Here is a 12,281-nt window from a genome sequence, read left to right on the forward strand (position 1 = left end):
GGGTGTGATTGGGAGGAACGGCCTTCCCGATCTGAACCCGAGTGGTGTTCTGTTATTGGATTTCTGTGCTAGTCACAGTTTGTCCATAACGAACACCATGTTCAAGCATAAGGGTGTCTATCAGTGCACGTGGCACCAGGACACCCTAGGCCGGAGGTCAATGATCGACTTTGTAGTCGTATCATCTGACCTTCGGCGGTATGTCTTGGACACTTGGGTAAAGAGAGGGGCTGAGCTGTCAACTGATCACCACCTGGTGGTGAGTTGGATTCGCTGGCAGGGGAGGAAGCGGGACAGACTTGGCAGACCCAAACGTACCATGAGGGTCTGTTGGGAACGTCTGGCGGAACCCGCTGTCAGGGAGGTTTTCAACTCCCACCTCCGGGAGAGCTTCGACCAGATTCCGAGGGAGGTTGGAGACATTGAGTCCGGATGGACCATGTTCTCCACTTCCATTGTTGATGCAGCCATACGTAGCTGTGGCCATAAAGTCGGCGGTGCCTGAACCCCCGAACCCGGTGGTGGACACCGGAAGTAAGGGATGCCGTCAAGCTGAAGAAGGAGTCTTATCGGGCCTGGCTGGCTCATAGGACTACTGAGGCAGTTGACGGGTACTGGCAGGCCAAGCGCGCAGCAGCTCGGGCGGTTGTAGAAGCAAAAACTCGGGTCTGGGAGGAGTTCGGGGAGGCCATGGAGGAGGACTACCGGTCGGCCTCGAGGAAATTCTGGCAAACCATTCGGCGCCTCAGGAAGGGGAAGCAACTTTCTGTCAACACTGTTTACAGTGGAGATGGGGAGCTGTTGACCTATACTGGGGGTATTGTCGGGCGGTGGAAGGAATACTTCGAGGATCTCCTCAATCCCACTGTCAGGTCTTCCATAGAGGAAGCAGAGACTGAGGACTTGGAGGTCAATTCATCCATCACCGGGGCTGAAGTCACTAAGGTAGTTCGCAAGCTCCTCTGTGGCAAAGCGCCAGGGGTGGATGAGATCCGCCCTGAGTACCTCAAGTCTCTGGATGTTGTAGGTTTGTCTTGGTTGACACGCCTCTGCAACATCGCGTGGCAGACGGGGACAGTGCCTCTTGACTGGCAGACTGGGGTGGTGGTCCCTCTTTTTAAAAAGGGGGACCGGAGGGTGTGTTCCAACTATCGGGGGATCACACTCCTCAGCCTCCCTGGGAAAATCTCTTCCAGCGTACTGGAGGGGAGAATCCGGCCGATAGTCGAACCTCGGATTCAGGAGGAACAATGCGGTTTTCGTCCTGGCCGTGGAACACGTGGAACACGTGGAACACGTGGAAGGTCCTGGCTCCCTCAAGCATGCACTGGGGCGGTTCGCAGCTGAGTGTGAAGCAGCTGGGATGAGAGTCAGCACCTCCAAGTCCGAGGCCATGGTTCTCGACCGGAAAAAGGTGGCTTGCTCCCTTCAGGTTGGGGGAGAGTTCCTGTCTCAAGTGGAGGAGTTTAAGTATCTTGGGATCTTGTTCACAAGTGAGGGAAGGATGGAGCGTGAGATTGACAGGCGGATCGGCGTGGTGAAGAAGCGTGTCCTGGGTCTCGATTTTCAATCTACGTTCCTACCCTCACCTATGGTCATGAATTTTGGGTCATGACCAAAAGAACGAGGTCCCGGATACAAGCAGCTGAAATGAGTTTCCTCCGCTGGGTGACGGGGCGCTCCCTTAGAGATAGGGTGAGAAGCTCTGTCACCCGGGAGGAGCTCAGAGTAGAGTTGCTGCTCCTCCACATCGAGAGGAGTCAGCTGAGGTGGCTCGGGCATCTCTATCGGATGCCCCCTGGACACCTCCCTAGGGAGGTGTTCCAGGCATGTCCCACCGGGAGGAGGCCCCGGGGAAGACCCAGGACACGCTGGGGTGACTATGTCACTATGCTGGCCTGGGAACGCCTCAGGATCCCCCCGGAAGAGCTGGGTGAAGTGTCCGGGGAGAGGGAAGTCTGAGCGTCCCTGCTCAGACTGCTCCCCCCGCGACCCGGTCCCGGATAAGCAGGAGAAAATGGATGGATGGATGGATGGATGGATGGATGGATGGATTGAATTGAACAAAGAATGAGTTAACTAGTTCCTACATTTAGGTTGTCAAGAATGATACCTGGTTAAAAGAGACATATTGTGAACACCCCTGCATTATATGCATGACAACAATAAAGGACATGTAAATTCAGCTCTTAGTTTACATATGTATTACTTGAAGGATATGAACCCAACTCATACATTATTCTTCAGTTTTGATTTTGAGAGAGGCTGCTGGTGAGACAGACAATTGTAGTAGAGAGATAGTATAAATGCAGTCAGTGGTGGGGCATGTTTCTGTGCTCATATTTGTATCTTTTCCCCATTGTATGATACACTAAAATCCATTTGGCATATTTTACAAAAGGCATGACTTTGACCGACATTGCTCTTCATTAAGTATGGGTAAACCTCCTCCCATTTATGAGATACTGGTGCTTCTAGCTTTTTTGTCAGGTACTCCATTCCTCTCACATTCATCAGTATTCTTTTATTGGCGGGTGTCATTTGAGTGAATGACTTCTCATCAATGGACGTGAACAGTTACAGACACTGTTCCACATACTGACACCTGCTGTACCAGAGAGGGATGTAGCAAACATGTCAGATAGGCAGTTATTCCTCCCGTCAGCTTCAAAGCCAACCTTTTTTTTTTTCAGGATAAAAACAAGAGGGTTAACAGGTGTGGATTGGCAGACAGAGATCATTACAAAAGATTAAATGCCCCTCATCAGCTTATGCAAGTAAGCAGGAGAAGAAAGAGAGAGAGAGAGAGAGAGAGAGAGAGAGAGAGGAATGGGAATGAATGAGTAACATTCAGTAACTTTAAGCTTCATTTCAGTCAGGAGGGACTTCACAAGAGTGATTTATTATTATTGATCAGTGCCCAATAAGGATGATAAATGTTCCCAAGTCTTTGGGTATTAGACCCCATCCTGACACAGTTTGTAAATGTGCCTCAGGGAGCTATTTTCTACCAAATGCACCCGTGTTACCTGCCTAATTTAAATATGTGCAAATAGCATGAAAGCACTGAGACGCTATTTGCTTGGCAGCACAGTTAGGGTTGCATTTCAATTACACAGCTTCTTTTTGTCTTATTTCTGCAGGTTTAGCGACTGCAAATCAATATATATATTGGTTATATAATCAACATTGAGTTCTGGTTTCTGACTCTGAGTTAAGAAGACACACAGACGATCACATTGACATGTATGATTTGTGATTTGAAATACGGCCTACAACATAACCTTACAAAACAGTGTGTTGCACGGTTCACTGCATTTAGTCCATTGGATGAATGGTCAGCAGGTTGAAGTTTCACTGTTGAGCTCTGCTTACATTGTACAGTAAATATGCTGAAACAGCTTGAGGCAGTGCTATAGTATTGTCAAGTCCTCCTGCCATCCTGCAGCTCAACCATCCATCGCTCCATGCTGCATTCCTAGCTGCTCCTGCAGGGACTTGAGCTCCACCACCTCCAAACTTCCCTAAACTCACTTGCCTCCTTCCACTTTAACTATTCTTTTCCCCGCTGGTGATTGAATTGCTTGGTTTACAGGCAAGGCGTGGTTTGGTTATTTTTTTTTATCCAGAACACAAAACAAATCCAATGTCTGTTTGCTCTCCTTATTCCTCTGCTGTTCTGTTGCTGAGTATCAGAGGGAGAAGGTTACCAGTCTATATTTACCTCAATCAGTAGCCTTCCAGCATACAACATGATCCACAGTTACATAAAAAAGGAAAATCAATACCAAGCACATACACTCATACATGCCATCGCACAAAACCTTGAGTGGAATCTTAAAGCAGGATTTTTTTCACACAAAAGTATATATTCACATACAACTTTATGTAGTACACTACATTTGATCACTGTGTCTGTCTTCCTCTGTCTCTCAGTCTGGTCCAGGTTTTGTGGCTGATAAAACGTGTGTGTGTGTGTGTGTGTGTGTGTGTGTGTGTGTGTGTGTGTGTGTGTGTGTGTGTGTGTGTGTGTTTGCCTATTTTTTGTTGTGTTATGTTAGCTGGCAAATTAATGTAATGAGCTGCTTAGCTTCTCTCCTGAATCTGGATAAGCTTGCTCAAATGAATTTTCTCCAAAACACCATGTTTAGTTTTATTTCAGGTTAAACTCAGTTCAGTCACTCCTCTAAACCATGAACACATGCAGATACTTAGAGGAATTGGCTATCAGGTCATTAGATTGTCAATCAGCATCTGTAGCCAATAGTATTTAAGTTTTCACAGGTAGTTATAGTCTGCCCATATCGGCACCCATTCAACCTTTGGAGCATGAGTCTGTAGTGCTGAGAGTGCTGTCTGTCTGGCCACTAAGCCTGCTCAGAGAGGAAATTAACTCTTTAGTGGAGTTTCCCGGTATTTTGCCTCAGCAAAAGACAACAATCTGACAATACAGTAGTATTATTTGTCTTATCGAAATGTTTGCAGATCACTGACAAGATGGCAAGCACAGAAAATAACAGTGTTGTGGTGCAGTAGTGGCATACATTTCGCAATAGCATTCAGGTATAGTATTTTCAAAATCATATCTTGTTTCTTGTTGTAAGATTTTTAGCAGTATATGACTACCAAATTACTATATTTTATAATCTTAGAAATTATTGCACTTTTGTTTTCATCCAGTAGTTTTGTCACTAATGCACTTCCATACTTTCTCGCATACACAGCAGTCACAACTAATATGCAACCAAACATACTCAGCTGGAGGGAGCTGACACACACACACACACACACACACACACACACACACACACACACACAACAACAGACAGAGAGAATGGGTCTTCCCACTTCGTTCATGTATGTGTAAGCCCTTGTGCTGCTCTCTGAGCCGGAGGGGATGACTTTGCAACAGCAGTATAGCACAGCAGTTTGCATCACTTCACACAATGTCTGATCAACATAAGAAATGGGTCAGTGGGGTAGGACCAGGGATGTAGTGGATCAGTGGGGGTTGGAGGAAAGGGAGCATTGGAAATGTTTTACAATATGAAAGCTGCAGGGAAAGGGGGCATGAAAGAAAGAAAGTGGTGGAAGGGGGAAGAAAAGGGAGAAGGAGATAAGGGGGTAGGGAGGAATGAATTACGAATTATGATCCTTGGTGTTCTCGGGTCGGGCCTTTCTGTGTGAAGTTTGCGTGTTCTTCCCGTGCATGCATGGGTTTTCCCCGGGTACTCCGGCTTCCTCCCACAGACAAAAAACATGCTCCTTGGGTTGATTGGTGACCCTCGGTGTGAGTGTGAGTGTGAATGCTTGTGTGTTTGTGCCCTAAGGATCGGCTGGCGACCGGTCCAGGGTGTACCCCGCCTCTTGCCCGTTGACAGCCGAGATAGGCTCCAGCCCCCCCGCGACCCCGAAAGGGATAAGCGGCGTAGAAAATGGATGGATGGATGGATCCTTGGTGTCATTTTCCAGCTCACCACTGTTCTTCTGTGGTGTAACCACTGTGGAGAGGGACAAAACCACTTATCTGTCCACAAAAATTCTAGTGTGAATATGATCAATAGGAAATGGGTTATATGGAGGCTTAAGAATGAATGTTGCCAGAATATGGGAAGATCTCAAACACTTGTTGGACCATAAACCTATCCAAGACCCACCTATGAATTCCTGGTATCCATGGTCAACTTGGTCTGGATACACTTCCTGAATTCATAGCATATTCGAACAACATGACACCTACCATCAATTGTAATGTGGTACATCACTCACTCACTCACTCACTCACTCACTCACTCACTCACTCACTCACTCACTCACTCACTCACTCACTCACACAGCACTCGTGAATTTCTAAGTTCTTCCAAAGGCAACTGGACTTGCTTGTGGTGTTTCACCTCTCATCCAAAAGGCTTCTTCAGTTCTGACAGGTGGGTGGGTATTTGTCCTTTTCCAGGATCATAGCTCCGCCCAGCATCATGGGATCACCAGATGCTGGTGTTGATGGGCGGGGGGTAATACTTTTAAAAAGTACAGGAACTTTAGGGGTGGAGCTTCAAGCAGCAAACATTCCTGATTGTTCGAGTACTTGCAGCATTTTATTTCAGCCAATATTTCAAAATATTTACAGCTGCATATCAGTTTGTCAACCGTTAAAAAATAGTTCCTGGGACTAAAAGTGGTAGGTATGTTGGGTGGAAACGTGGCCATTGATATGGCATTCTGAGAATATTTCATGGTGTACACAGCCTCTTGCATCCAGTCTGTCCCTGAAATGTTCAGGAACATTTCCTACATGCGGTCATGTGTGAATGGCAGCAGGGACTGCTATTCAGGGAAATTTGTGCAACCAACTTCCCACCTCAAGATGTACTAACATTTGAGAGATCTCTGATAGATATCTGGTCACATTATTATTAAGGCTTAACTTCAGCTTTTGTTTTGCTTTGATGAGAACTGTAATTTGTGTCCATGTTAGTGATGCCAGGTCCAATTATGAGGTGAATGGTGAGTCTTTTTTAACTCACTAAAACAGTGTGAATCATTCATTGAGACATTGTGGTTTACACTTTTTGTTGTCATCATAAGACAGACATACTCCGATGCAAAGCTTGATTCTGAATAATCAAAGATAAAGTAGCAGAGAACAGAAAAATAGGCTGAATGAAAAACATTATCCTGGCTGATCAACCCCTGTGGCGGCAACAATTACTGCACCATCAAGCCAAAGTCAATCAAGAAGGCAGGCTTAAACACAGCTTGCTTTCACATGCATGCAGCATCCTGGATAGACATCTGCCAATCACTGACAGGATGGCTGAATGGAGGCATTGAGGGTCCGCACACAAGGCAGCCATGAATTAACCTCTGGTTTGCTTTTTTTAGCCCCTAACACACACACACACACACACACACACACACACACACACACACACACACACACACACACACATATAGTGACAATGGCAACTAATCAACAGCACTTTCCCTCCTTAAATCATAACAGGTTGAGCTTCCATCAGAGGGATTATTGTCCTTTCATGACTGCAAATACAGCAACATTCCTTCCTTTACAACTAAGCGTCACTGAAATCCTGTCCATAGACGTGTTAACAGGGGAGAACCCTCACACACTTGTACTTGCACAGTGTGAATGCATAGACACACATTACACTCTAAAGCATAATACACAGTAGTTGGTGATTAGCTGTGAAGATTAACTCTTGAAGTCAGCAGTTTCTAATCAAACACAGGAGTAATACTTACTTCTTTGTACATATCCCACTGTGTGCATGTGTGTGTGTGTGTGTGTGTCAGGATTATTAACCATTGCCTGGAATTTAAAAATGTTAGGATCCTGTTTTATTTTGGCATCTTGAGTTCCTGTTTTATTTTGGTAGGCTTCCCTTGTGTGTCTTAGTTTCTTTACTTCCTGTATGTTTCCCACCTCATGATCATGCTTGTGTCCACCTGTGTCTGTTTAGTTCTCCTGGTCTATTTAAGTTTGTGTCGGTCCTTTGTCTGTGTGGGAGCATTCCCGTTGTGTGCAGTTTTCTTGTCCCTGGTTTCACTGTGAGTATTTTGGCCTAGTCCTTGTTTTCCTGGTTTAATTTATGGATTTTTGTTTTTTTGGGCCTTACCTTTGTGTTCTTTAATATTCTTGTTCTAAGTGGATTTTGGCTTGCCTGACCTTTTTGTTAAATAAATTACCTGGACGTTCTCCTCTCAGCCTTTGGTTTTGTTTAAGTGTGCATCTTTGGGTTCACACCTTAATTTGCCCTTTACCCTAACCCTAACCCTTGCTCCACAATGCCAAGTCATAACAAAAAACAAGCCATAGCTGCAGCATCAAAGGCTCAGGACCATCATCTGGACTCCAGTGTCAGAACTAAGCTAGTGAACCCATTGTCCTGATTGTCCGCTCCAGATTAGCTTCTTTAAAAGATGACATGCACATGAGCACATTATGAAATTATGACTCCAATCTGAAAAATTCAGGTTGTTGACGAGGAACAATTAGGAATGTTCTGAGAGACAAAAGCAACAAAAACAAAGACACAGCATATCATACAAAACAAGACCACAACATTAACTTGATCTCATTAAGAGAATTATCAACTTCAACTTCAACTTTATTTATATAGCACTTTAAAAACAACCAGAGTGCTGTACAATTTATAGACAAAACAATAATAGTGGAATAAGATAAATAAAATAAAACAGGAATAAACACTAAAATAATTGTTTTATTGTTTTTAAAAACAATTAAAAGCAATAAAACAACATGTAAAAACAAACCATAAGACACTAAAACAAGAGTAGAGTCTCATGTGGAGTTGAAAGCCAAGGAATAAAAGTGGGTTTTAAGACGAGTTTTAAAAATGGACAGTGATGGGGCTTGCCTAATGACTGGTGGTAGCTCATTCCATAATTTTGGAGCCACCACAGAGAAAGCTCTGTCCCCTCTGAGCTTCCGTTTTGATCTCGGTACCTCCAGGTACAGTAGATCAGCTGACCTGAGGCACCGAGCAGGAGCGTAGAGGTAAAGGAGCTCAGAGAGGTAAGGCGGGGTGAGACCATTCAAAGATTTAAAAACGAATAAAAGAATCTTAAAATGGACTCTAAAGTGCACAGGCAGCCAGTGGAGGGAGGCCAGGATGGGAGTTATGTGCTCCCTCTTACGCACTCCAGTTAACAGGTGGGCTGCTGCGTTTTGCACCAGCTGGAGGCATGCGAGGGAAGACTGGCTGACTCCAAAATAAAGTGCATTACAGTAATCCAGCCGAGATGTAATAAAGGCATGGATTACTGTTTCAAAGTGCTGTTGTGCAAGGAAAGGCTTCACTTTTGCCAGCTGCCTAATGTGGAAAAAGCTGGACTTCACTACAGCACTAATTTGCCGATCCAATTTAAAATCACTGTCCATCTTAAAACACAAGTTTGAGACTGTTGGCTTTACATAGCTTGCCAAAGGGCCCAAGTCAACAGGAGGGGGATCACAAGGGCCACTGGGGCCAAACAATATCACTTCAGTTTTTTTCTCATTGAAATTTAGAAAGTTCAAGGCCATCCAGGCTTTGATGTCTTCAAGACATGACAGAAGTGGTGTGAGGGAGAAGGCATTTTTCTTTTTCAGCGGCACATAAATCTGACTGTCATCAGCATAACAATGAAAAGAGATGCCATGTTTTCTCAGGATGGAGCCCAGGGGCAGTAAATATAGAGAGAAAAGCAGGGGGCCTAAAATCGACCCCTGTGGAACCCCATACAGTAGTGGAGCAGAGCTGGATTCCGAATTTCCAAGGCTTACGCTCATACTCCTGTCGGCCAGATAAGATTTGAACCACTCCAGTGCAGGTACCACAGATGCCCACTAGGTGACGTAACCGAGCCACTAGGGTGCTGTGGTCAACAGTGTCAAAGGCTGCAGTTAGGTCCAACAAAACCAGGATTACATGGTCACCAGAGTCAGTAGCCAGGAAGATATCGTTAAAAACTCTCAATAAAGCTGACTCAGTGCTGTGCTGAGTCTTAAATCCAGACTGAAAGACCTCCAGGACACCATGCTTATCCAGGAAAGACTTTAACTGAGCATGGACAACTTTCTCCAAGATTTTAGAAATAAAAGGCAACTTGGAAATGGGCCTAAAGTTGGCCAACACGCTGCGATCAAGGCCAGGTTTGCAGGGCTGCACCACTGCATGTTTAAAACTCACAGTAACAACTCCTGAAGACAGACTGCTGTTAATGATAGCTAAAATCGTTTTCCCTATACTAGGAAAAACCTCTTTAAAAAGACGAGGAGAGAGAGTGTCACAGGGAGAACCTGACGACTTAATACGGCCAACCAGATCTTCTAAAAACGACAGAGACACACTCAAACTCATCAAGAGCTACAGAAAATGGGACAGGGTCAGAGGGATCAGATGTAGGAGCTGAGATGACAGCCCTAGCAGTAGCAACCTTATCAATAAAAAAGTGCAGGAAGCTATTGCACATTTCAGGAGATGCCTCCAAGCTGACAGGCTGTGGGGCATTAAGAACAGTGTCAGTGGTTTTAAATAACACACGCGGGTTGTGACGATTAGACTCAATGAGGTTTAGACTCAATCATCAACACATATCTTGTATAACACCAGGGGCCCGTTGCACAAAACTAGGATTAAGACATCCAGGATAAGTGACTGAGCTGGGTTCAACCAATCCAAAACATGAGCGTCCTGGCTTAATTAGTTGCACAAAGACCAAGCCAGGATGAGCAGCCACGGATTCAACAAGCCAGGTGAAACCTATCCTGGATAAGTGCGTGCACGCGGCTTCCTCAAATAGACCCCACCATCGATCACAGATTCACCGATTCATTATTGCAAACAGAGCGGCGTACTTCTCCCCGTCGGAGGCAGAAATCCTCATGGAGGCTTATGAGGAGGTGAAAGACCAAATTAAAAAAAAAAGGTAACACTGCCACAGTTAGAAAACAACGAGAGAAAGCGTGGCAAAGTATTGCAGACTGCCTGAATGTGTAAGTAGTGCACAAATACCCACTCACTGCTCCGCTGAAACCATGACAATTACAATCCAAATAGTTGATTAACATCTCCGAAAACGTAGTTGTACTCTGATTATGAATCAGTTGAAATTGTAAGTGAAATTGTGTAAATGTAACTGCATCAGACTGTATAGCTCCTTGTTATACCATGGTATACTCGATTCTGATTGGCTGCAGGGTGTCCGTTAAAAAGTGTTGTAGGACACCTATAAAAAAGTTCCGGTCAAACAGCCTGATTGTTCTAAATTATTGCGCTGGCTCGAAGGCTAGTTGGTAACAGAAACTGTCTTGCTTACCTTACTTACTTACTTGCTTGATACAGAGTGAATGGTGGATAATATTTATAAAAACGATTTAGGATAGACTTACTTGCTTGATACACATTTAATGATCAGAGTGAATGGTGGATAATATTTCTTGCAATAAAAACAATTTAGGAAAGTATCTGTGGACTTTGATTCTTTGAAACAAAATGTCGCATCATCCTCTGGACACACACAAGCGGTAAGAGGTGCACTTGCCCTCTGAAATGATACTTTGTATCACGTAACATAACGTTAAGCAATCATCTCACTTCCCTCCACTGATTAGGTCTAATATAACAGCTGCGGCAGACCGAGCTGCAGGTTCTGTGGCCAGAGCCGGTTACCTTGGCAACGCTTCACAACGACAGATATTAAATAGTCCACTTCTTGTGGAAAAACTTACGATTTGAACGGTAAAAACAAAATTAAGGTATTAATAATTGATTTAATATTTATTTCTTTCGTAAGTGGTATAAGCGGAGCTTCGCGTTGGACGATTTACTCCTCCCCGTCGTATTCATTTCTGATAATGGACACCTCGTCGGGCATTATCCTTTACATAATTTCTCTTTGGGATAAATAAAGTTGATCTTATCTTATCAAGTTAGATTGATTTGGCCTCTTATGTTTGTGCTGTATACAAGCTTACAGGCTCCTGCATCCATTCGTTTGTCTGTTCATTTGTTGTGTACAGATTTGTCCTGCATTTATTTCAGTGTGCAGACATGTGGGGTGTATTATATACAGACCGTTGGATGTGTATTTATTCTTGTGTTGTATAATATGCTTTAATTCTGTGCTTTCTATCTTGTAGAGTCACCATGTGACTTCAGTTTGGAAAGGAACTGATGCTGTGATTTATCCTTATTCAATAAAGGAACATCATGTTACTCTTTGATGTGTATTTATATTTATATTGGATGTGTATTTTATAGTCTATGGGAAACTGTCTATCCGATGATTGCAACATCATCTAAAATCATCATTTATCTACAATGATTGAAATTAATGAAATTAATTAAAATTGAAATTAATGATGCTTATGTTTTGTGTTAATGTTTAAATATTGACAGTGGATCTAGTTGAATGGGATAACAATGTGTAGTGGTCAGTGGAATAACTATTGGTTCCGTTTGTGATGACTGCTGACTGAGATAAGGGATGAGATTAAATAGATCCTGGAACTTAGCCTGGTCTGGAGCAGGCTAGCTCCACAGAATAAGTCTCCATGGTAATTTATCCCATAACATATCCCACTTTCAGCTATCCTGCTTTTGTGCAACCGAATCATGAATAAGTTGAGCCAGGATAACCAACATATCCCGGCTTAATCCCTTATCCTAGTTTTGTGCAACGGGCCCCAGGCCTAACAACTATGTAACCACATATTTAGACATAAAAAGGCTGTAAAAATATTGAATCATAGTTCT

Source organism: Chaetodon trifascialis, chromosome 1 (genome assembly GCF_039877785.1).
Source record: "Chaetodon trifascialis isolate fChaTrf1 chromosome 1, fChaTrf1.hap1, whole genome shotgun sequence".
Taxonomy (NCBI): Eukaryota; Metazoa; Chordata; class Actinopteri; order Chaetodontiformes; family Chaetodontidae; genus Chaetodon; species Chaetodon trifascialis.